Source organism: Saimiri boliviensis, chromosome 4 (genome assembly GCF_048565385.1).
Source record: "Saimiri boliviensis isolate mSaiBol1 chromosome 4, mSaiBol1.pri, whole genome shotgun sequence".
Taxonomy (NCBI): domain Eukaryota; kingdom Metazoa; phylum Chordata; class Mammalia; order Primates; family Cebidae; genus Saimiri; species Saimiri boliviensis.
Genome location: NC_133452.1, coordinates 81,788,731 through 81,815,156, shown reverse-complemented (window position 1 = coordinate 81,815,156; position 26,426 = coordinate 81,788,731). Strand labels below are relative to the sequence as shown.

The following is a 26,426-nucleotide window of genomic DNA, read 5'->3' as shown; positions in this document are numbered from 1 at the left end:
CAGCAACGCCCTCTACAGGCCAAAAAAGGTATAGCTCCAAATTCAACAGAAAAAAAAATTCACTCAGAGATGCCTCCTGAAATCACCAACTTCAAAGATCAAAGGGAGATAAATCCATGAAGATGGGGGGGAAAACAATGCAAAAAGGATAAAACCATCAAAGAACAGAACACCTCTTCTCTTCCCAGGGATCACTACTCCTCACCATCATGGGAACAAAAAAAGAGAATGAATTTGATGAATTGCCAGAAGTGGGCTTCAGAACGGGGGTAATAACAAATTTCTCTGAGTTAAAAGACCATGTTCTAACCCAATAAAAAGAAACCAAGAACCTTGGAAAAAAGTTAGATGAAATGCTAACTAGAATAACCAGCTTAAAGAAGAACACGAACGACTTGATGGAGCTGAAAAACACAGCATTAGAACTTCACGAGGCATATACAAGTTTCAACAGCCAAATCAATCAAGCAGAAGAAAGGATATCAGAGATATAAGATCAAATAAATGAAATAAAATGAGAAGGAAATATTGTAGAAAAAGGAGTGAAGAAAAATGAAGTCTCCAAGAACTATGGGATTATGTGAAAAGACATAATCTACACTTGATCGGTATACCTGAATGTGACGGGGAGAATGAATCCAAGCTGGAAATCACTCTTCAAGACATTATCCAAGATAATTTTCCCAACCTAACAAGGCAGACCAACATTCAAATCCACAAAACACAGAGAACACCACAAAGATATTCCTCCAGAAGAGCAACCCTAAGGCACACAGTTGTCAGATTCATCAGGGTTGAAATGAAGCAAAAAATCCTAAGGGCAGCCAGAGAGAAAGGTCACATCACCCACAAAGGAAAGACCATAGCCTCACAGCAGATCTCATAGCAGAAACCCTACAAGCTAGAAGAGTGTGAGGGCCAATACTCAACACCCTTACAGAAAAGAACTTTCAACCCAGAATTTCATATCTGGCCAAACTAAGCTTCATAAGTGTAGAGAAATAAAATCCTTTATGGACAAGCAATTGCTGACAGATTTCATCCCTACAAGACCTACCTTACAAGAGCTACTGAAGGAAGTACTAAACAGGGAAAGGAACAACCAGTACCAGCCACTGCAAAAATGTACCAAATGGTAAAGAGCAACAATGCAATAAAGAAACCACATCAACTAACGAGCAAACCAATCAACCAGTAACAAAATGGCATGATCGAATTCAAACAACAATATTAACATTGAATGTAAACAGCCTAAACGCCCCAATTAAAAGACACAGACTGACAAGCTGGATAAAAAGCCAAGACCCATCAGTGTGCTGTATTCAGAAGACCTATCTCACATCCAAAGACTCACATAGACTCAAAATAAAGGGATGGAGGAAGATTTACCAAGCAAATGGAGAGCAAGAAAAGCAGGGGTAGCAATCATAGTCTCTGATAAAATGGACTTTAAACCAACAAAGACCAAAAGAGACAAAGAAGGGCATCCCATAATGGTAAAAGGATCAATGCAACAAGAGGAGCCATCATAAATATATACACACCCAATAAAGGAGCACCAATATACACAGAGCAAGTTCTTAAGAACCTACAAAGAAACTTAGACTCTCACATAATAATAGTGGGAGAACTTAACACTCCACTGACAATATTGGACAGATCAATGAGATAGAAAGTCAACAAGTATATCAAGGACTATAAACACACATGTGGATTAAGCAGACCTAATAGATATTTATGGGACACTCCACCCCAAATACACAGAATACACATTCTTCTCAGCAGCACATTGCACCATCTCCAAAACACAATTGGAAGTAAATCACTCCTCAGTAAATGCAAAAGAATGGAAAGCATAACAGTCTCTCAGACCACAGCACAATCAAATTAGAACTCAGGATTAATAAAAGCAGTCAAAATTGCACAATCACATGGAAACTGAACAACCTGTTCCTGAATGATGACTGGATTAACAATGAAATGAAGACAGAAATAAAAGTGTTCTTAAAAACCAACAAGAATGAAGACACAATGTACCAGATCCTATGCAACACATTTAAAGCAATGTCTACAGAGAATCTTATAGCAATAAATGCCCACATAAGAAACAAGGAAAGATCCAAAAATTGACACTCTATCATCAAAGTTGAAAGAGCTAGAGGAGCAAGATCAAAAACAAACAAACCAAAAAAAAACTCAAAAACAAGCAGAAGTCAAGAAATAACTAAGCTCAGAGCAGAACTGAAGGAGACAGAGACACAAAAAACCCTTCAAAATTTAATAAATCCAGGAGCTGGTTTTTTTAAAAGATCAACAAAATAGACCACTAGCTAGACTAATAAAAAAGAAAAGAGAGAAGGATCGAAAAGATGCAATAAAAAATGATCAAGGGGAGATCACCACCAATTCCTCAGAAATACAAACTACCATTAGAGAATACTACAAACAATTCTATGTACATAAACCAGTAAATCTGGAAGAAATGGATAAATTCCTGGATACTTGCACACTCCCAAGACTAAAACTCATGAGCAAACTCCCATTTACAACTGCTACAAAGAAAATAAAATACCTAGGAATACACTAACAAAGGATGTAAGGATCTCTTGAAGGAGAACTGCAAACCACTGATCAAGGAAATAAGAGAGAACACAAAGAGATGGAAAAGCATTCCATGCTCATGGTTAGGAAGAATCAATACTGTGAAAATGGCCATACTGCCCAAAGTTATTTATAGATTCAATGCTATCCCCATCAAGCTACCATTAACCTTCACAGAACTGGAAAAAACCACTTTAACCTTCATATGGAACCAAAAGAGAGGCCCCCTAGCCAAGACAATGCTAAGCAAAAATAACAAAGCTGGTGGCATCATGCTACCTGACTTCAAACTATACTACAAGGCTACAGTAATCAAAAAAGCATGGTACTGGTACCAAAACAGAGATATAGACCAATAGAACACAACAGAGGCCTCAGAAGCAATGCCACACATCTACAACTATCTAATCTTTGACAAAGCTGACAAAAACAAGCAATGGGGAAAGGATTCCCTGTTTAATAAATGATGTTGGGGAAACTGGCTAGCCATATGCGGGAAGCTGAAACTGGACCTTTTCCTTATACCTTACACAAAAATTAACTCCAGATGGATTAAATATTTAAACATAGGAACTAACACCATAAAAACCTTAGAAGAAAACCTAGGCAACACCATTCAGGATATGAGCACAGGCAAGGAGTTCATGACTAAAACACCAAAAGCAGTGGCAGCAAAAGCCAAAAGAGACAAATGGGATCCAATTAAACTTAAGAGTTTCTGTACAGCAGAAGAAACAATCATTAAACTGGCAACCAACCTCATCTTGCTTCTGATCCCCACCTCCATAGGCTGCACCCACTGCCTAACCAGTACCAACAAGATTAACCAGGTACCTAAGTTAGAAATGCAGAAATCACCCAAGTTCTGCATTGGTTTCACTGGGAGCTACAGACTGGAGCTGTTCCTATTCAGCCATCCTGCCCAGAAATCCATCTGAATTTTATATAAGGATTCTGCACAAATTTGCTAGGGCTTCCATAACAAAAATATCATAAGCAACAGAAATGTATTTTCTCACAATTCTGGAGACTAAAATTCCGAGATCAAGTTGCTGACAGGATTGCCATCTCATGAGACCTCTCTCTTCAGTTTGCAGATGGCTGCCTTCTTACCATATCCTTATTGGGCCATTTTACTGTGTGTGCACATCCCTTGTTTCTCTTTCTCTTTTTGTTAGGAATCCCAGTATTACTGGATTATGGTCCCACTTTTATAACTTTATTTAACTTTAATTACTTTTATAAAGTCCATATCTCCAAATATAGTCACATTGGAGCTTAAGGCTTCAAGATATTTATTTTGAGAAAATACATTTTGGTACATGACAGATCCATTTCCAGTATCACCTGCTGGGTGCATTTATGGGTTCCAACATCAAAAAATATTTACCATCAACTTCATCATTATCAATATTATCAAGTATTTTGAAAATACCGAGTAACTGCTGTGCTGATCAAGTTGCTTAGAAATCATTTAAAAATTTCATTTGTATGCAGCTGCTACAGCTTATGAGGAACCATCATGTATCTCTTCTTACTCAATTCTCATGACTATTCCAATGTTAAAAAGTCAAGATTATTTTTTTAATCTTAAAGGTGCAGAAGAGACACAGAAAGGCTGACTTGCTCATGATGGAGAGGATAACAAATGGCGAGACCAGGACTAGAGCTCACGTTTCTGTCTCCTAGTCTACTGTTTTTTCAAACTGTGATACCAATAGCCTCTGCCTTGGGAAAAGAAATTAATCATGAATAGTAAGGTGAATAAAGTTGGATTGGTTGTGAATTAATGGCAAAATGGACAATCTTGAATTAGATTCCATGGCCATAAGCAGTATCTCATGGCATATTTAAAATATGCCAAAATTATAGTCTTGGGGAAACAATAAGGTAAAGAGACTACAATAGTGGCTGGCATGTGGTAGATGTTCAAATAAAATATACTGAATGAATAAATAGTGAATAAATCCAGGGAGGCTCAGTGACTGGCCCATAAAGTCTTCAAAGAAATATTGATAAGTAAATAAATGAATGATCAAACGGCAGTTAATCTATTTCTTAAAATACGTGATTGCTATGGTCAATGTTTGTAACCTTTCAAAATTCATATGTTGAAACCTAATTTCTAATGAGATAGTATTAAGAGGTGAGACCTTTAATGGCTAAATCATGAAGGCAGAACCCTCATGAATGAGATTAGTGGCCTTATAAAAGAGGCCCAAATAAGCATGTTTCCCCTTTCACCACATAAGAATACAGCTAGAAGGTGCTGTTTATGAAGCAGAGAGAAAGCCCTTCCCAGATACAGAATCTGCCAATGCTTTGATCCTGGTCTTCCCAGCCTCCAGAACTGTGAAAAATAAATGTCTTTTGTTTACGAATTGCCCAGTCTGAAATAATGTGTTACAGTAGCAGGGAAGAACTCAGATAGTGATACTTCATGGAGACAGAAAGCATGTCAGAATGCACCTTACCAGCAACAGCTTTCTGGGCTCAACTCAAGAAGGTCCCCAAATACTCTAGTCCCTCCCCATGTGTCTACAAGCCCTCCCACATATCCCTATCACATCATTTCTCATGGTCTCCTCCATTATACTATGTATTCCCTGAAGACCAGGTCTTTGTCTTATTCATGCTGATCTCCTACAATCTCTTGTAGATAGTAGAAGTATACTAAAAATTGTGGGGCCAGACTCTGTGCCTCATGCCTGTAGTCCCAGCACTTTGGGAAGCTAAGGTGGCAGGATTGCTTGAGCCTAGGAATTTGAGACCAGGCTGGGCAACACAATGAGACCTCATATCTACAAAAATTAAAATATTAGCCAGGTATGGTGGCACACACCTAGGATCCCAGCTATACGGGAGGCTGAGGTGGAAGGACTGCTTGAGCCTGGGAGGTTGAAGCCTCAACAGGAAGCCATGATTGCACCATTGCACTCAAGCCTGCGTGACAAGGCAGAAATTTTTTTTTAATTGTGGAATTGAACCAAAGTGTGCTTATAACCTGCATCCAAAAGTGAGAGTACCTTTCAGAGTCTCTGGGAGTTTGATGCTTATTCTTATGCTTGTATATTCCTGTCTTACTCTCACTGGAAGACACATATTGGATTTTCTTTACATTTTGAAAAGACACCTGGAATGAAGAAGCAATTTCTTTATGCTTCTGTGTTTGGGGGCTAAAAGGCAATTAGACGCTACTCTCCTAAGCACAAAATTAAACACAACATTTCTTGGTAACAGATCCTTTAAGTAACACCCAGTTACACAAGTTCCCATCTGAAATATTCTCACTAAGCCTGCATAGAGTAAATTGCCCAAGTTTTACATCACTAAGAAATAGACAAATTGTTTGGTTTCTCCATTCAAAGTTTCACAGAAACTTCTGTATTTTAAATCCTCAGTGATATCAAAAACACTGGGAAGTTTTGCTAAAGAAAAAAGTTGAAATAATGAGAGCTTCTGTTTCACATGCAAACAGCAAACGTAAACAAGAAATTGCAAAAGGAATCCTCAATGCAGGAAGAGGCTTTCCTATCCAAACACCTTGCAATACAGGAGCCAGCAATACGTGTGTAAATTGGAAGAATCTGGAATGTTTTTGGACAGGTGCTGATTGAAATGGAAATTTAACACAACAAAATTGATTACACCCAAAAATTTTAAATGTATGTGGAGAAGCTGGGCGCTTTGGCTCAAGCCTGTAATCCCAGCACTTTGGGAGGCCGAGGCGGGTGGATCACGAGGTCGAGAGATCGAGACCATCCTGGTCAACATGGTGAAACCCCGTCTCTACTAAAAATACAAAAAATTAGCTGGGCATGGTGGCTCGTGCCTGTAATCCCAGCTACTCAGGAGGCTGAGGCAGGAGAATTGCCTGAACCCAGGAGGCAGAGGTTGCGGTGAGCCGAGATCGCGCCATTGCACTCCAGCCTGGGTAACAAGAGCGAAACGCCGTCTCAAAATATATATATATATATATATATATATATATATATATATATATATATATGGAGAAAAATGAAATATAAATAAAACTGAGCTTCAGTTTTCTATTGAAAGTTTCTTTTTATACTAGCTTTGTAGAGTAGGCCTCCTCAAGCTGTAGAAAACTCCCTAACAGCAACTGCAGAAAACAAGAGGCTCAAAGGTTATCAAGACATGGAGAGTAAGTGCCAGAAACTGAGGCAGGTCAATAGTCACCACCTAAGCCAGTAAATCAGCTCCCACCATCAAGGATGCCAAAATCCACCCCCAGGACTTTCCAGATAGATACCAAAGCTTCGTGGTTACTAAGGTCAGATAGCCACATGCTGACCCAATTTCCATTCCCTTGTTTATGAATCTCCCTCCCCCATTTTCCATTTGGTTTGGAAGTAAGTGGAAGAAAAATTGAAGCAGACCAGACAAGAAGGGAAATAGCTACTTATTCACAATTTTACACTTGAAACCTAAACTTGTCATGATTTTTCACTGGAATTTGATTGCTACAAATTTCAAAGTTATGCTGCCTTTTAAAATCTAAATAGGATTTCACTGAATACAACACAAGGAAATTCAAGTGACTAAAATCCTTTCACATAGTTATTAGAGTATAATTCTATTTAGAGAGATCTGTGATAATAAAATGCTACTTGATACACAAGTTCTAAGGATTGGAGAGATGTGGTTGCACAGAGCTGTGAATAGAATCATTTTCCAAAAAGCAACATTTATAACAATTCCAGCTGGGAGAATAAATGGTACATTCATGCATGTACATGGTCAAAGCCATCATGTTATTTAAAAGGAAAAGCTGTGGTGTTTGACTTCTATACACGCATTTATGCTAAGCATCTCTTCTTTTAACATCTGCTAAATCAGTGGTTCTCAATAAGACAGGTAACAGAAGCTGATAGGTGAGGAAAGCCAAAAGAAGGAAATTTTATTTAGCTGGAGAAGTTTTTAAACTACAACACCCACTCTCCACATGTGCCAGAATCAGAAGCAACATAAAAGGAAAAGCATTTGTAATTTGATAGAACTTTCTAGGTGATTCCACTATTCTCCAACTGTTTTTAAGTCACTATTTTGAGTAATGGGGGACTGCTACTTTTCTGACAGGTCACAGGAGGAAAACACCCATTTTAGAGTACAATAATTGAGGATTTTAGAATATATATATATTACAATCATATCATTGTACAATAATATCATCTGTAACATTAAGAAATCAACTCTCTCTAATGTTCAGTTCCTTAAACTATAAAATGAGGGATCTGGGTATTGTCATATATAGAGAGAGAGAGATCACAATACCCAGATCTCTCATTTTATAGTTTAAGGAACTGAACATTAGAGAGAGTTGATTGCTTAATGTTACAGATGATATGATCATACAATTAAAAGAGCTTTTTTCCATAGCAAATCAATCCACAATAGAAAGTTGAATATGTAAATGTTTATTTACTGCATCCTTTGGCAAAAGTTATTGAGCATTTACTCTATGGTAGGTATTACAGTTGAATATATTACTTCTAATCCTTACATCTACTCTGTACTCTGTGAAAGAAATATTTTTCCAATTTTAAAAATTGGGTAGAGAATTTTCCGAAGCTCTCATAAGTAGTACTGGTGGGGTTGGAATTTGAACTTAGGCCACATAATTCCAGAACCTGCACTCCTAGCCACTATGCTCCTCCACTTGCTGCTTGCCTTGTATCCAGTGCTCTGTCATATTCTATAAATACAATAATGGGAAAAATAACCTGCTTTCACGAAGCTAACATAATTAAAAATATACCAATTATTAAATATATACTTTCAAGTTTTGATAAGTATCACAAAGAAAAAGAACAAGATAATAGGGAACACCTTAATTCCTGAGGTCAGGAAAGAGAAGTGATATCTAAAATGAGGTTAAGAAGGGGCCATACACATGAAAAGCATTTAAGGCACAGGAAATAACATGTGCCAGGGCTCTGAGATGGAGCAGTTTAGCTTCCTCAAGAAACTGAAAGGCTGATGTGAGTAGAATGTGGGTAGTATTCAGAAAAGTAATGCCAGAAATGATGAAAAAGACAGTTCAGGTAGGAAAAACCATGCAGAGCCTTGCAATCTTTGTTAAAGGGTCTGAATTTCTCTCTCGATGGTAATACCAGCATCTGGGGAAGACGCGGAGCACATTTCCTTCTTCCTTCACTTGTAGGCCACTTGAATATCACAGCTATTGAGTATCACCCCTGCTTGCTGCCATCTACTAGGGCAGGCGTCCCCAAACTACGGGCCCGCGGGCCGCATGCAGCCCCCTGAGGCCATTTATCCAGCCCCCCGCTGCACTTCAGGAAGGGGCACCTCTTTCATTGGTGGTCAGTGAGAGGAGCACAGTATGTGGCAGCCCTCCAATGGTCTGAGGGACAGTGAACTGGCCCCCTGTGTAAAAAGTTTGGGGACGCCCGTACTAAGGTCTTGGTCATCTCCGTTTTGCTATGAATGGTATTCCTTTCCATTTAGACTCTATCAGCATTCATGACAGCTTCAACATCTACAAGATTATCTACTTGTGACTCTAATTAATTTTGCACCATTCCACCGCAGTCACTCACACTATGGTTATATTCTATTCCTTATGTTTTATCACCAGAAATTGCTCCTCCTTCAAAAATCTCTATTTCAAACATTACAGTTTTCAATCACCACTTATTGAACACTTGCTCAATACCCGCACTGACAAAACTCTTGAACTTCATCAAACCTTCTGTCCCATGGACTCCACCATTTTCTTACCATCAGCACATTTTTTTTCCTCACTAAATATAACAGTAGAAAAATAAAAGCCCTGGTTGATGCCAATATTTAAGGTGGTTAACCAAACAGCTGGAAATTGATGAAAGACATCACACAGGTAAACTGACCAACTTCATGTAACATTCATGACTTTTGCTCTTCTTAAAAGGGAGAATGTGCCTTTTCTTCTCTCAGAGTTCAAACCTTGCTTTTAGGAATGCCATCTCTTTTGCCTTCTAAAGGGCTTCACTCTGACACTATCCCCTCTGTTTCATATCATCAATTTTCCATTTCTACTAGACTGCGTCCCCCTGCCTAAAAACATGCTCTGGTGTTTGTTTTTAAGAGGAAAAAAAAAAACCTCCATTGGCCCCCACATTGCACTTCATCTCCCTTTTTCTACTTCTCTTTTTAGTAGAACCTCTCAAAATTGTCCACTTCTTCAGCCCTGTTCACTCCTCCCTGAAGTCCTACCTTCTGGTCCTATGAGCTCACTGCTGGAGTCTGTCAAAGTCATTGATACCACCATCTTGACAAATATGGTCATCAATTATCTGTCCTTGTATTATTCAGCCTCTCAGTAGCATCTGACATAGTTAACCAGTTCTGACCTGAAATGCCCACCTTCCTTGATTCTACAACAACATACTCCCCTGATTTTCCTCCTTCCTGATTGAGCTCCTCCTCCATCCTTCTTACAGGTCCTCCTTCATCTAATCTCTGATCCTTCCTCTTCAACCTGTCTTGCTCTAAATGTAAAAGTTCTCCACTGTTTTGTCCAGGGTTTCCTTATCTTTTCTCTTTCTACTCAATACAGAGGTGAATTAAACAGCATTAATGTACTGATGACTTAAAATTTTACATGTCTGGTCTCAACCAATCCTCTGACCTTTTGACCTGTATATCAACTGCCCACTTGCTATCCATCAAAGAGAAATGAAGCAACACAGATTTTATTCAGACTACTGCAATAGGGAAGAGAGATTTGAGTGCAAACTGATCTCCGCTGTACCGAAACAAAAGGCAGGAGACTTTTAAAATACTGGGATATGCTGAAGGAAAAGTACTTAAGGGGTTGGAGGTCAGGAGTGGGGAGGATGGTGAAGGGTTGGTGAATATGATTAGGATATCTGAGTTTGCTCATTAATGAGTATAAGGGAGAGAAACAAACTTTTCATATCTATAGGACAGAATGAAATATTGCAAATTAAAGCAAGATGTCCACCAAAGTTAGGCTCTTTCCCTTCCATAGGAATTGAGAAGCAGGAAAACTACCTCCCTGGAGATTTATATTTCAGAGAGATGGCTCTCGGGCTCTTGAAGGGAACCTGAGATATAAACATTTATGGGTGATAGATTTACTTCTCAAAGGGGCAAAGAAAAGATTGACAATGGCAAGTTTTCTAAAGTAACTGCTCTAAGAAAAGGGAGGCTAGGGGCCTATAGTCAGGTTTTGGCTGGAACAAGTGATAAATTATTTTGGCAGTATTGAGCTTTCTCAGGAAGGCTGAGGTAATCCTAGAGAAAAGTCTTGGCTGATAGAAGCCATACTAGAGTTTGGTCAAGTTTCTTAGAGCAGGAAGTTGGACTAAATCATTCACACCAAGAATTTTGCGGCTGTCACCTGTTTACTTGATATTTGATAGTCATCTCAGAATTAATCTGATTAAAATGTACCTAATTACTTCTGAGTTATGATCCCATCCTACTTTCCCCTACTTTGTCACATCTGTTGCCTTATATTTGCAACATATCTTTTTTTTTCACCTCCAGCCACAGCCTAGTCAATCAGCAAATGTGGGCTCTAATTGCCCTTGTTATCCTCTCCCTATCTACTGCTGTCACTCTGATTCAAGACACCATCATTTATCCTCTAAGGATTCTGATCTGATAGGTGTATATCCAGTGGAAATGACTATTCTTTAGGTCAAATCTCCGTCCCAGGTGTGACTGGCTAGTATCTACAGGGTCTGTGATAGGCAGGCACAGTGACTTACATTTCCAAGGTAAAAGCTAGTTCATTTAGGTTCTAGTCCAGGTGTCCCCAAACTGCGGCCCCCTGAGGCCATTTATCCGGCCCCCTGCCGCACTTCAGGAAGGGGCACCTCTTTCATTGGTGGTCAGTGAGAGGAGCACAGTATGTGGCGGCCCTCCAACGGTCTGAGGGACAGTGAACTGGTCCCCTGTGTAAAAAGTTTGGGAATGCCTGTTCTAGGGCATGAACTGTATTTTCCTAATCCATAACATCTCCCCTTCTTCTTACAGTTTCCCCGGGTAATACCTATTCTTTGATCCCTCCTTCATACTATACTTCAAAAGGCAAATATAAAAGACAATGTTGCTTCTCGTAGATTTTAGGAGGAACTAAGACCCCAGACAAAAATATACAAATGTGAAACAGTAAAATTCAGGTATCAACCAGTAGGGGGAACCCCAAGAGGCAGTTTCAGATACACATTCCTACAGGCCCTTGTGTACTGACCATACTTAACAAACAGCCCTACTGTGTACCAGACCTCAGAGGAAGAAAGATTTTCATGTACCTAGAATAGGCCTTAGTGACACATATGCTGGCCCTGCTGAGCACCACTCAAAGACTCTGTGATAATTCAGCATTGCCTTCCAAGTATGGTCTGACTTCCTCTTCTACGACCCTGGAATCTGTTTTTGCAATTGCCGGTGACCATGAATAAGTGCATAGTCTACAGTGCATGTTTAGCGCATGATTTGAAAAGCACATCATTATTTCAAAAATTTAAGATTCCTAAAAGAGTTGCCTGTGTGAGTAAATCCCCATAACACCTTGATTGTTAAAGGATAAAAGAGCTAATTATCATTCACATAATATTTGTATTTATGAATTCTAATTTTTATAGTGAATAACACTTCATAAAATAGCTTCTGACAATTGGCTTAGTTGGAAGAATTCATCTAATCACTTAAAAAAAAAAACAGCTTTTCATTGTGTTGATGGAGTTTTGAGCCTTAGTCAAAATAACTGAGATATTACAGATAAAAAAAAAAAAGGAAAGACACATTGGAAATCATCTTTGATTAAAATGTAAATTTCTTATCGTAGCAATGTTCTTATTTATGGCAAAACATTGTAACACTTAAAGATTAAGCAGCATTTCAGTTTGGCAGCATTTGTTGACTTATCTCTATTCAGTAACTAAAACTTAGCACAATAAATGCAAAATTGTTTTTTTAATTTACCTTTTCAAAAGAAATAATCTAGGTCACTTTTATGCTACTTGCATGTAAAATCAACTCCTTTAAACAGAAAGCAGAAAGCATCTTTTAAATCAAAGATGCTTTAACAGAAACCATCTTTGAAAATATTGCCATTTTCTACCTCAGAGTATGAAGATGATAAAAGTAGAAACCCTGCATGATACTATAGCCAATTGTTAACTTCCTAAGACATTTATTTTCCAACTTATAGATCTACCAGATTTTCAGTTGCTTCTCTAACTTCTTTTCTACTGCCCTTGGGTGATTTCCCTATTTATTGGTAGCCAATTCATAGTAAACAAAGGCATGGAGGCAGAAGGCAAATCAGTCAGATCCCCATGTTTTCTGGTAATAATTTCATTGGAATTAATAGCTGATATATGGTTTGTTCATTTACATGTACCCAGTTTCTTCTATATCTGCAGTGAACCTTTGCACAAAAAATGAGAAATGATTATACTCAAGAAGAGCTTTCTCTTGTGAAGTTAATATACATTCACCATATGAACCAGCAATCCTTCTCCTAGGCATTTAACCACGAGAATGAAGGTATATTTCTACACAAAATCCTGTATATAAATATTTATATCAGCTTTAGTTATGACCACTAAAAACTGAAAAAGTATAACTGTCCATCAACTGGTGAATGGATGAGCAGTATATAATGGAATACAAACCAGCATTAAAAAGGACGGAATGAATGATACATACACAAGATGGATGATTCTCAAAGACAGACTCAAAACACTGTATACTTTATGATTCAATTTAAATAACATTTTGCAAGAGATAAATCTGGACCAAAACAGATCAGTGGTTACCAAGGGCTGGGAGCCAAAAAGGAGGATAACTACAAAGGACCACACAGAACCCTTTGGTGGTGATGGAAAAGCTCTGCACTTTGATTTCAGTGGTGGTTAGAGAACACAGCAAACATCTGTCAAATCTATACACAACAGGGTGAACTCTACTGTACAGAACTTATACCTGAGTAAACCCACTTTCTTTTAAAAAGTACAGAATGTTGTTTTTGACCTTAGGAAGCTTACAGATGCTAGATAAGGCAAGATAAGAGAAAAAGATGATTCATAATAACTGAATATGTATATATGTGTGTGTGTTTGCGTGTCTGTGTGTGTATGTATAAAAAATAAAGTAGAAGATCTTACAAGACATTCGCTGTTATAATTTCCCCTGATGTTATTTCTCTTTCTCTTGGGTTTAATTATGGGGCAAATGGAATGTGAAATTACCATGTATGAAGTCATATTTTTTGAGGCATTGCAACTGGAGCACTTCAACACACAATTACTTTTGAATTACGTGTAAGAGTGAAAAAGATTGAGTTTTCTAATTGTGGTTGGTGAAATCTAATCAATTTCTCAGGAGTGAAAACAGATTTTTGCATCAGTGAGACTTGCCTTGTGGAAAGAAAGGGTACTCTTTCCTAGTGTTAATCTTGTGGCTGTACATGATGTTACTTTATCACAGTTATGCAGTTGCCATATTACTTATCACTGTACCTGCAGTGAAATTACTGGGAAAAAAACCCAAAATTAGTATTTTGGATGGATGACTTCCAACTTTTAACTGGGTTATAGCAGATGCTCCATACTAAGCTATGCATTTAATTATGTAGGTTTTCCTTTCATTTCCACAAAGTCTCCTGGACTCCTGGTGCATACTATCTTCATTCACCATCATAGCGATGTAGAGGACTTTTCAGTAACCTCCATTTCTCCAAATGCATTTCAATACTTCTCCCTCCATTCCCATCTCACTGGCCCCTAGCTGATAATTGAACTCAGAATTGCAGCTCTCAAGGTGCTTGCAAAGGGATATAATTTGAGTTACTCCTAAGAAATACCTTCCCCAAAATCAGGCAAAGAAGATAGTCTATGAAAATTGCCTCAACACAGGGTGTTCCAAACCCTTTAAATAGACCCACACTAGGAGGTACATTTCACTCTGATTTTTCAGTTTCATACTACTCTTGTTTATTCTATTTTTTTAAAGTCGGTTGCAACTCACTGAAATCATTTTTCCCACTAACAGATGCAAACTGTAGTTTGAAGATCACTGCCATAAAAGATATAAAATTTGCCATTCATCTAATTATCTAATCTAAATAATAGTTCACTATGGGGCATTTCACCTTGTCCACTTTTAAAGTGCCCCTCTAACCCCCCACCCCCATGGGTCTGAATCACTTTTACTGAGTTGTGCTTTGGTTTCATGCTATAAGGCAGTATGAGAATAATTCCTATGTTAATTGCTGATAATGCTATTGAGAAATTCCTTCACTACACTACACAGTCTCCTCTCTACGAGGACCAAGGGTAGAAAAAACGTTCTGTTGTCCCTATAAGGAATAATGGTGATTAACCTAGGACACCAGATTATTTTTCCTTTTGTAAAAAACTTACTGGATTTCTTTCCTCACATTGCCAGTTAGAAGCCTTAGTTTCAAATCCACTGCCTACCTCTAACAAGTACTTGGGATTTTGTAGCTACAATTTAAGGATTTAATCTCACTCTTAAATTTAGTTTCACTTGCCTGCGCTTTATTTTTTCCTTTGTGTCACATGGCTTGCTGATCTAACATTCGTTTTAACTTTTTTTTTTTTAATATCTTTGTGTGTCACTTTAAACCTTCATGAAACAAAAGAGAAAAAGATGAAGAGGAAAGGGTGTGACGAGTGTTCACCTTCTGCTTTAGACGCAGACTACATACCTGAAAACTCAGGAGACATGCCTTGCAGCAGCAGCACCTTCCACCCTGAGGAGCATTTCTGCAGAGATAACACCCTGGAAGAGAATCCGGGCCTTTCTTGGACTGATTGGCCAGAATCTTCTTTATTAGAAAAGCCAGCGTCCTCTCGTGGTAGGAGGAGCCGCGCCTGGAGGTCCACGGGTGTCAGAATCACTAACAGCTGCAACAAATTCAAGTAACATTTTCTGAGTAGCTGCCATCCCACACAATAGGAATCTGCGCCCCTCCAACCGGTTTGGGGAGGAAGCACTCTGGGACTGTGAGACAAGGAAGCCAGCCGGGCCTGCAGTGAGACCATGAGCCGAGAAAAGAGAAGTCTCAGGGGAGCAGGAGGAGGGAGCGGTCCAGAAGCCAACAAGGAAACGCGTTTACGGCACAAGAGTGCCTCTGCCCTTCCTCCTGGATTTCCACGGGGCCCTTTCTTCTCCTCTCCTCCCGCCAAGATTCTTCACCTTAATCTGGTTCTCATATGCCTCTTACTTCACCCATGTTTGTTGTTATGCAAATAAAGGTTTTCTTTCCGGGAGAAAAAAAGAGGAAAGGAAGAGAGAGAGAACAATTTCCATGTACAGTGGGAAGACTCAAGGTTTTTAGATCTTTCTTCTTTACATTTTCAAACTAAAATTATATGAAAGTACAAATGCAGAACGCTTTGTCCTACCCCTATCAGTAACAAAAATTACAAGAGAACCCATTTTGCAGATATCTTAAAGTTAATATTAATTAATTTTATGGCTTTATTTAAGCCATTTTATATGCAATATAAACAATATCTGGACCAGTAAGAAATAACTTCAAGCAAAATCTGTAATTGTATATGATTCGCCATCATGCCAAAGAGTGCAGTATTTTCTTCATGGCCAAGAAAAGTACTTGGTACCTAAACTGAAAGGACAGTTTCTTCTGAAAGAAGCAAATAACAGGCATTTACTAGTGGCAAAGGTGACAGCGACTTCAAATACATTTCTAAGTAACGAAATGTCAGGATATTAGAAGACAGATAAAATCAACCATGAAATTGTGACTTTGGCTCTATTTTGTAAAAAACCTTCTTAAAGTAGTACAAAACCAAGGAAATTATTTGGCGACACCAGCAATGAAGTAAAATTAATTTTTTGATGATGTTTTGGAAAATCACATCAAAGTTAGACTTTTTAAAGTAACACCCAAGCTGAAAAGTTGATTTATTAAAACTATATTAGTTGAGTAGATCAAATATTAATATCTATCCCACTAGTTTTTGAGCAGCTTTTATGATCTTAGTGTACTATATTTGTTACTTCCAGGATACTAGTATATGAGTAATCAATAGCAACACCGTTTTCTTTAATAGACTGTCCCCAAGAGTTAAATTATTCTGATGCTACTTTGATTTCACTGTTTCCCCTTCCCCCCCTCAAGAAAGTTTTTCATCACAACTACATGGTGATATCAAAGCAATGACAAAAAGCAGACAGCGGGAACAAAAATCAACTTATGGAGCAGTTTAAGAACAAAGATATTTGTATATATTTGGTAAATAGGTATCTCAATAAACAATAATAGGAAAAGAGGTTGATAAAAGGATTGTAATTATGATGTACAATATCAGATTAATTATTTGAATACTTTATCTCCATGTATAAGGAATCATCTATGTACAACTAGGTACATAAGAAATTAGCTCAGTCATAATGTTACAATTAATAAACAACTTTATTGGAGAAAGACTGAGTGATAAAGGATTGCCTCTGCCATCCTGTAATACTCTTTTTGGAATCGACTCTGTGCTCCCCTGGTTTATCTCTCAGATCTTCCAGGCTTCTTTGATTGTCATCCGTCAGTCTCTATTGGCTTTGATTCTCCCTCCCCGCATCAATTCGACCTCCAAATATTGGGAGTCTGTCAGCACTAAGTTATGGCTCACTTCTACTCATAATCCATACTTTCCCTGGATCATCTCAGCTATCACTGGAGCTTCAGACACCATCAACTTGGCTCCCAAATGTACAGTCTAGTTGCAACTATTGCTATGCACTCTGACCATCATAATCATTCATTCAGTTAATATTTATTGAATTGTGGGGTATCCACAATATACTAAGTATTATCTTGGGTACTAGAGATACGGTAGAGAACCTGACAAAGTCCCTGCCTTCATGGAGCTTATTTTCAAGTGGGAAATCGGGTCACAAACAAAATAAAGTAAAACATTTGAGTATGTTGGAAGCAGTCATTGGGGGAGAAACTAAGCAAGATATGGGTAGAGAATGTTGAAGTTGAAGGTAGAGGCCATTCTAGTTGAGTGATCAGAAAGGAATGAGGAGGTAAAAAGAAGGAGAAAGCACAAGTCATCACTGAGGAGGAGAATCTGAAAGCCTTCGCTAGTCTCCCCATGGCCCGTGCCAATGCCCGGCTCTTTGCCATATGAGCAAAAAGAGCCAAGGAAGCAGCAGAACAGGACGTTGAAAAGAAAAAATAAAGCCCTCTTGGGTACTTGCAAAAAAAAAAAAAAAAAAAAAAAAAAAACCTACACGGAGTAAGCCATAAGAGCCAAGCAAAGATCGTGGGAAGAGGCTCTTCTAGCACAAGGAACAGTGAGCTCCAATGTTCTGAAACACAAAGGGGATGGCAAGTTTCCACGATGAGTAAGAAGACAAATGTGCCTGAAGCAGAGTGAACGAGGGACAGAAAGCAAGCAGATGGGATCCAAGAAGTGAGCAGTGGCCAAAACAAGACTTGTCAGCCATTATAAGAACTTTTCGTTTTTTTCTAACTAAGATAAGAAATCAATACAGGGTTTCAGTAGGTGAATGGTGTGTCTGAATTAGTTGCCAATTTGCTATCTCTACTTCATACCTACAGATATTTCCTACCTAACATGACCCACACAGACCTTTTAATCGTCCCTCACCAAAAACAAAATCATATAATCATTCTACTCCTTCTTCACTTTTCCCACATTTTAGTAAATGATACCAAGAACTACCCAATTTTTCAAGCCAGAAACTTGCAAAATCATTCTGAATTCATCTATCTCCCTTAGCTCTCATAGCCATTCCATGCTAGGAAAAAAAAACAAAGCCTGTACTTTTTATCTTCAAAACAGATGACTCTTCTACTTGCTTCTCTGTGCATCTCACATAGAATGTCACAAACCTAGTCCAAACTGTGATCATCCCTAATTTATGTTTCTAAATCACATCACAGGGGTGAAATCTTTCATAATTTTGACTTTCTATCAATACCTTTCCCATGCTTAAAGTAAAAGCCATCGTCTTTACCATGATCTACAAGGCCCTGCATGATCAGCACCATGGCCAGTCCTTTGCTGTTTCACGCTATGCTGTCCAACCTTTCTGTGCTCCAGCCACACTGACCTTTGTCATTTCCTTATACACATCTTTCTGACCTTAGGGCACTTGGCTTACTATTTTTCACCACTGTCTCATTGATGGCTCTTTCTTATTCCTTCCATCTTAACTAACATATCTCCTCCTCAGGGAGGGAAGAGTTCCCTGTCCACCTAATCCAGAGTTGTACTTCCCGATTATTCTCTATCACAACATCCTGTCCTTTTACTTTATGGCACTTCTCATACTTCATGAGAACAGAGGCCATGTCTATCTCATTCACAACTGTGTACACAGCCCCAGAATCTTGCCTAGAGCATAGTAGGTACTCAATAAATGCTAAATGAAGGACAAGTTGGTATTGATGTCTCTCTGTGTCATGAAAAAATGTTTGCAAACATCCAAGATGTTTTTTAAAAAATAAACATAAAAAAAAATTTTCTAAAACACAGCTGGAAAAAAAAGTTAAGAAATTAAATCTTATTACTCATTTTACTTTTATGTAAAGTTGATTACATATTTCCAAGGAGGAAAAAAGACTCTAAGAAATAATTGAAAGTAGAATTAAAATGGCAGCAATTTTTTGAAAACCACATATTTCATGCATCAAATATTTTTTGAATGAAAGGGATAACATTTCAGTCTCTTTGTGTCCTAGATACTGTCCTAAATATGTTCCTTATCTCACAACACTCATCCTCACAACCATCCTGTATCTTAGAAATCATTGTGGCTAATTAATAGACGAGAAAACTGAAGCTCAGAATTCTTCAGTGACCTGCCTAAGATAATACAGCTAATTAGGGCAGAAACAGAATTCAAACTCATCTGCCAATTACATCGCAGATACCATCTGAAAAAAAAATGGATTTTTTAATCATATTGTAAAAATCAATAAATGCCAATGCCACTTAACCAAACCTTAAAATTTGCATGAGAAAATGTTTTTGCTTTAACCAACAGCATGAAAGAAAAAGAAAAATATACTCTTTGGGCACTATGGCAAGAACAGTGCAGAAACTGTAATCGGTCAATGGTAGTTTATCATTTCAAATATTTCTCAAATTTTAGTTATGGGTTTCTCTATCTTAAGGTAAACATTCTTCTCATAAAAATCTACAATTTTATTTTTTTCTTGTATGAATTCCTTGATTATTAGTTTCTTTAACAATAACATTTAGTGTTTTAATGACATTACCTATTCTTAGAATATGTTTTTCCTTTTTTTTTCTTTTCTTTTATGTATATTACTGCACATTAGGTTCTGGGGTACATGTGAAGAACATGCAGGATTGTTGCACAGGTACATACCTGGCAGTGTGGTTTGCTGCCTCCGTCTCCATCAGAAATATCTGACATTTCTCACCATGTTATCCCTCCACAACTCCCTACCCCCCACTGTCCCTCCCTTAGTCCCCCACAACAGACCCCAGTGTGTGATGCTCCCCTCCTTGTGTCCATGTGTTCTCATTGTTCAATACCCACCTAAGAGTGAGAACATGCAGTGTTTGATTTTCTGTTCTTGTGTCAGTTTGCTGAGAATGATGGTTTCCAGGTTCATCTAAGTCCCTACAAAGGACATGAACTCATCACTTTTTATGACTGCATAGTATGCCATGGTGTATATATGCCACATTTTCCTTGTCCAGTCCATCATCGATGAACATTTGGATTGGTTCCAGGTCTTTGCTATTATAAACAGTGCCACAATGGACATACATGTGCATGTGTCTTTATAAGAGAACGATTTATAATCCTTTAGATATATACCCAGTAATGGGATTTCTGGATCAAATGGAATTTCTATTTCTAGGCCCTTGAGGAATCGCCACACTGTCTTCCACAATGGTTGGATTTACATGCCCACCAACAGTGTAAAAACGTTCCTACTTATCCACATCCTCTCCAGCAGCTGTTATCTCCAGATTTTTTAATGATCACCATTCTAACTGGTGTGAGATGGTACCTCAATGTGGTTTTGATTTGCATTTCTCTAATGACCAGTGATGAGCATTCTTTCATATATTTTTTGGCCTCATATATGTCTTCTTTAAAAAGTATCTATTGCCCACTTCTTGATGGGCTTGTTTTTTTTTTTCTTGTAAATCTGTTTTAGTTCTTTATAGATTCTGAATATTAACCCCTGGTCAGATGGGTAAATTGCAAAAATTTTTCCCATTCTGTTGGTTGCCAGTTCACTCTAATGATTGTTAGAGTGAATCTAAAAATCATTTCTGTTGCTGTACAGAAGCTCTGGAATTTAATTAGATCCGATTTTTCTATTTTGGCTTTTGTTGCCAATGCTTTTGGTGTTTTAGTCATGAAATCCTTGCCTATGTCTGTGTCCTAAATGGTTTTGCCTAGGTTTTCTTCTAGAATTTTTATGGTGTTAGGTCTTATGTTTAAATCTTTAATCCATCTGGAGTTAATTTTAGTGTAAGGTGTCAGGAAAGGGTCCAGTTTCTGCTTTCTGCTCATGGCTCACCAGTTTCCCCAACACCATTTATTAAACAGGAAATCTTTTCCCCATTGCTTGTTTTTGTCAGGTTCATCAAAGCTCAGGTAGTTATAGATGTCTGGTGTTGCTTTTGAGGCCTCAATTCTGTTCCATTGGTGTATGTCTCTGCTTTGGTACCAGTACCATGCTGTTTTGATTATGGTAGCCTTGTAGTAGAGTTTGAAGTCAGGTAGTGTGATGCCTCCAGCCTTGTTCTTTTTGCTTAGAATGGACTCAGCTATGTGGCCTCTCTTTTGGTTCCATATGAAGTTTAAGGTGATTTTTTCAGTTCTGTGAAGAGGGTCATAGGTTGCTTGATGGGGATAGCATTAAATCTATAAATTACTTTGGGCAGTATGGCCATTTTCACAATATTGATTCTTCCTAACCATGAGCATAGAATGATTTTCCATCTGTTTGTGTCCTCTCTTATTTCCTTGAGCAGAGGTTTGTAGTTCTCCTTGAAGAGGTCCTTTACATCCTTTGTTAGTTGTATTCCTAAGTATTTTTATTCTCTTTGTAGCAATTTTGAATGGCAGTTTATTCTCGATTTGGCTCCCTTTAAGTCTGTTATTTTTGTGTATAGGAATGCTTGTGATTTCTGCACATTGATTTTGTATCCTGAGACTTTGCTGAAGTTGCTTATCAGTTTCAGGAGATTTGGGGCCTAGATGATAGGGTCTTCTAAATATACAATCATGTCGTCTGCAAATAGAGACAATTTGACTTCCTCCTTTCCTAACTGAATACCCTTTATTTCTTTGTCTTGCCTGATTTCTTTGGCTAGAACTTCCAATACTATATTGAATAGGAGTGGTAAGAGAGGGCATCCTTGTCTAGTGCCAGATTTCAGAGGGAATGCTTCCAGTTTTTGCCCATTCAGTATGATATTGGCTGTGGGTTTGTCATGAATAGCTTTTTTTATTTTGAGATACATTTCACTGATACCTAGTTTCTTGAGAGTTTCTAACATAAAGGGCTGCTGAATTTTGTCAAAGGCCTTCTCTACATCTATCGAGATAATCATGTGGTTTTTGTCTTTGGTTCTGTTTATGTGGTGAATTACGTTTATAGGTATGTTGAACCAGACTTGCATCCCTGGGATAAAGCCTACTTGATTGTGACGGATAAGCTTTTTGATGTGCTGTTGCAATCAGCTTGCCAGTATTTTATTGAAGATTTTTGCATCTATGTTCATCATGGATATTGGCCTGAAGTTTTCTTTTCTTGTTGAGTCTCTTCCAGGTTTTGGTATCAGGATGACATTGGTCTCATAAAATGATTTAGGAAGGACTCTCTCTTTTGGGATTGTTTCGAACAGTTTCAGAAGGAATGGTACCAGCTCCTCTTTGTCTGTCTGGTAGAATTCAGCTGTGAACCTATCTGGACCTGAGCTGTTTTTTGTTGGTAGGCTATTAATTGCTGCCTGAACTTCAGTCCATGTTATTGATCTATTCAGGGTTTTGACTTCTTCCTGGTTTAGGCTTGGGAGGGTGCAAGTGACCAGGAATTTATCCATTTCTTCCAGGTTTACTGGTTTATGTGCATAGAGTTGTTTGTAGTAATCTCTGATTGTAGTTTGTATTTCTGTGGAATCATTGGTAATATCCCCTTTATTGTTTTTTATTGCATCTATTTGATTATTCTCTCTTTTCTTTTTTATTAATGTGACTAGTGGTGTACTTTGTTGATCTTTTCAGAAAACCAGTTCCTGGATTTATTAATTTTTTGAACGGTTTTTTTGTGTCTCTATCTCCTTCAGTTCTGCTCTGATCTTAGTTATTTCTTGTCTTCTGCTAGGTTTTGTGTTTTTGTGATCTTGCTCCTCTAGCTCTTTCAATTTTGATGATAGGGTGTCAGTTTTAGATTTTTCCTTGCTTCTCATGTGGGCATTTAATGCTGTACATTTTCCTCTAGAGACTGCTTTAAATGTGTCCCAGAGATTTTGGTACATTATGTCGTCATTCTCATTGGTTTGGAAGAACATCTTTATTTCTGCCTTCATTTCATTGTGTATCCATTCATCATTCAGGAGCCAGTTATTCAGTTTCCATGAAGTTGTGCCATTCTAAGTTAGTTTCTTAATCCTGAGTTTTAATTTGATTGCACTGTGGCCTGAGAGACTGTTATGATTTCCATTCTTTTGTATTTGCTGAGGAGTGATTTACTTCCAATTATGTGGTCAATTTTAGAGTAGGTGTGATGCAGTGCTGAGAAGAATGTATATTCTATGGATTTGGGGTGGAGAGTTCTGTAAATGTCTATTAGGTTTGCTTGGTCCAGATATGAGTTCAAGTTCTGGAGATCCTTGTTAATTTTCTGTCTTGTTGATCTGTCTACTGTTGACAGTGGAGTGTTAAAGTCTCCCACTATTATTGTGTGAGAGTCTAAGTCTCTTTATAGGTTGTTAAAAACTTGTTTTATGTATCTGGGTGCTCCTGTATTGGATGCATGTATATTTAGGATCTTTAGTTCTTCTTGTTGCATTGATCTTTTTACCATTATTTAATGCCCTTCTTTGTCTCTTTTGATCTTTGTTGGTTTAAAGTCTATTTTATTTGAGACTAGGATTGCAACTCCTGCTTTTTTTTCTCTCCATTTGCTTGTTAAATCTTCCTCTATCCCTTTATTTTGAGCCTATGTGTATCCTTGCATGTAAGATGGGTTTCCTGGATACAGTCTAAACCAGGCATCCCCAAACTATGGCCCGTAGGCCACATGCAGCCCCCTGAGGCCATTTATCCGGCCCCCCACCGCACTTCAGGAAGGTGCACCTCTTTCATTCGTGGTCAGTGAGAGGAGCACAGTATGTGGCAGCCCTCCAACGGTCTGAGGGACAGTGAACTGGCCCCCTGTGTAAAAAGTTTGGGGACGCCTGGTCTAAACTGATGGGTTTTGACATTTTATCCAATTTACCAGTCTGTGTCTTTTGATTGGGGCATTTAGCCCATTTAGGTTTAAGATTAATATTGTTAATGTGTCAATTTGATCCTGTCATTCTGGTGATAGCTGGTTGTTTTGCCCATTAGTTGACTCAGTTTCTTCATTATGTCAAAAAATCTTCACCATTTGGTACATTTTTGGAGTGGCTGGTACTCATTGTTCCTTTCTATGTCTAGTGCTTCTTTCAGGAGCTCTTGTAAGGCAGGCCTGTTGGTGACAAAATCTCTCAGCAATTGCTTGTCGTAAAGGATTTTATTTGTCCTTCACTTATGAAGCTTAATGTGACTGGATATGAAATTCTAGGTTGAAAGTTCTTTTTTTTAAGGATGTTGAATATTGGCCCCCACTCTCTTCTGGCTTGTAGGGTTTCTGCCAAGAGATCTACTGTGAGTGTGATGGGCTTCCCTTTGTGGGTAACCCAAACTTTCTCTCTGGCTGCCTTTAGCATTTTTTCCTTCATTTCAACCCTGGTGAATCTGATGATTACGTGCCTTGGGGTTGCTCTTCTTGAGGAATATCTTTGTGGTGTTTTCTGTATTTCCTTGACTTGAATATTGACCTACCTTCCTAGGTTGAGGAATTTCTCCTGTATAATATCCTGAAGAGTGTTTTCTTGCTTGGATTCATTCTCTCCATCACATTCAGATACACCTATCAAACGTAGATTAAGTCTTTTCACATAATCCCATATTTCTTGGAGGCTTTGTTCATTTTTTACTCTTTTTTCTCTAATCTTGCCTTCTCATTTTATTTCATTGAGTTGATCTTCAATCTCTGATATCCTTTCTTCTGCTTGGTCAATTCAGCTATTGAAACTTGTGTATGCTTTACAAAGTTCTCAGGTTGTGTTTTTAGCTCCATCAATTCATTTATATTCTTCTCTAAGCTGTTTTTTCTCATTAGCATTTCATCAAACCTGTTTTCAAGGTTCTTAGTTTCTTTGCATTGTATTAGAGTATGTTATTTTAGTTCAGAGAAGTTTGTTATTACCCACCTTCTGAAGCCTATTTCTGTCAACTCATCAGACTCATTCTCTATCCAGCCTTGTTCCCTTGCTGGTGAGGAGTTGTGATCACTTGGAGGTGGAGAGGCATTCTGGTTTGGGGTGTTTTCATCCTTTTTGCACAGGTTTATTCCCATTTTTGTGGATTTATCTACCTGTGGTCTTTGTAGTTGATGACTTTTGAATGGGGTCTCTGAGTGGATGTTCTTTCTGTTGATGATGAAGTTATTTCTTTCTGTTGATGATGAAGTTATTTGTTTCTGTTTTTTAGTTTTCCTTCTAACAATCAGGCCCCTCTTATGTAGGACTACTGGAGGTCCACTCCAGACTCTGATTGCCTGGAAATCACCTGCAGTGGCTGCAGAACAGTAAGGGTTACTGCCAGTTTCTTCTTCTGTTATCTTTATCCCAGAAGGATATCGGCCAGATGTCATCCTGACCTCTCCTTTATGAGATGTCTCTTTAGATATATGGGGGTCAAGGAGCTGCTTGAGGAGATAGTCTGTCCCTTATAGGAGCTCAAGTGCTGAGCTGTGAGTTCTGTTGTTCTGTTCAAAACTGCTGGGCAGGTACGTATGAGTCTGCTGCAGTGGAACTCATAACTGTCTTTTTTCCCAGTTGTTCTGTCCTGGAAGGCTGTGGCTTTATTTATAAATTCCTGCTTCTGCCTTTTTTCAGAGATGCCCTTCCCAGCAAGGAGGTAGCCTAGTCACAGTCTGCCAGCAGAGGCATTGCTGAGCTGCCATGGGCTCTGCCCAACTGCTGTGTGAACTTCCTTGTAGTTTTGTTCATAGTAGTTAGAACTGCCTTGGTAATGGTGGTCTGCCTCAGTAATGGTGGACTGTCTTTGTAATGGTGTACTGCCTCAGTAATGGCAGACTTGAATTTTTTTTTCTTGAGACAAAGTCTCACACTGCTGCCTGAGCTGGTGTACGATGGCATGATCTCTCTCACTGCAACCTCAGCCTCACAGGTTCAAGCAATTCTCCTGCCTCAGCCTCCCAAGTAGCTGGGATTCCAGGCATGCATCACCACTCCTCGCTAATTTTTTTGCATTATTAATAAAGAGGGGATTTCACTATGTTGGCTAGGCTGGTCTGGAACTCCTGGTCTCATGATCCACCCACCTTGGACTCCCAAAGTGCTGGGATTACAGGCATGAGCCACTGCACCAATCCCACTTAGCATTTTTCATAAGATTTTTCAATGGCAAATATACCACCTATATCTTTATAAATTAGTCTTCCAGTAGCCACTGAATGTATAAGAGACACAATCTTT

At 38.4% G+C, this 26,426-nt stretch overlaps 1 long non-coding RNA gene across 1 annotated transcript in view; it reads right to left on the bottom strand.

The window, feature by feature from the left end:
* Nucleotides 1-26,426, bottom strand: part of LOC141584145 (uncharacterized) — a 269,907-nt gene that overhangs the window by 231,619 nt on the left and 11,862 nt on the right. The window contains exon 3 of the long non-coding RNA XR_012517088.1: nt 15,332-15,530. This is a non-coding gene — a long non-coding RNA (uncharacterized LOC141584145). The remainder of the gene's footprint in view (nt 1-15,331; nt 15,531-26,426) is intronic.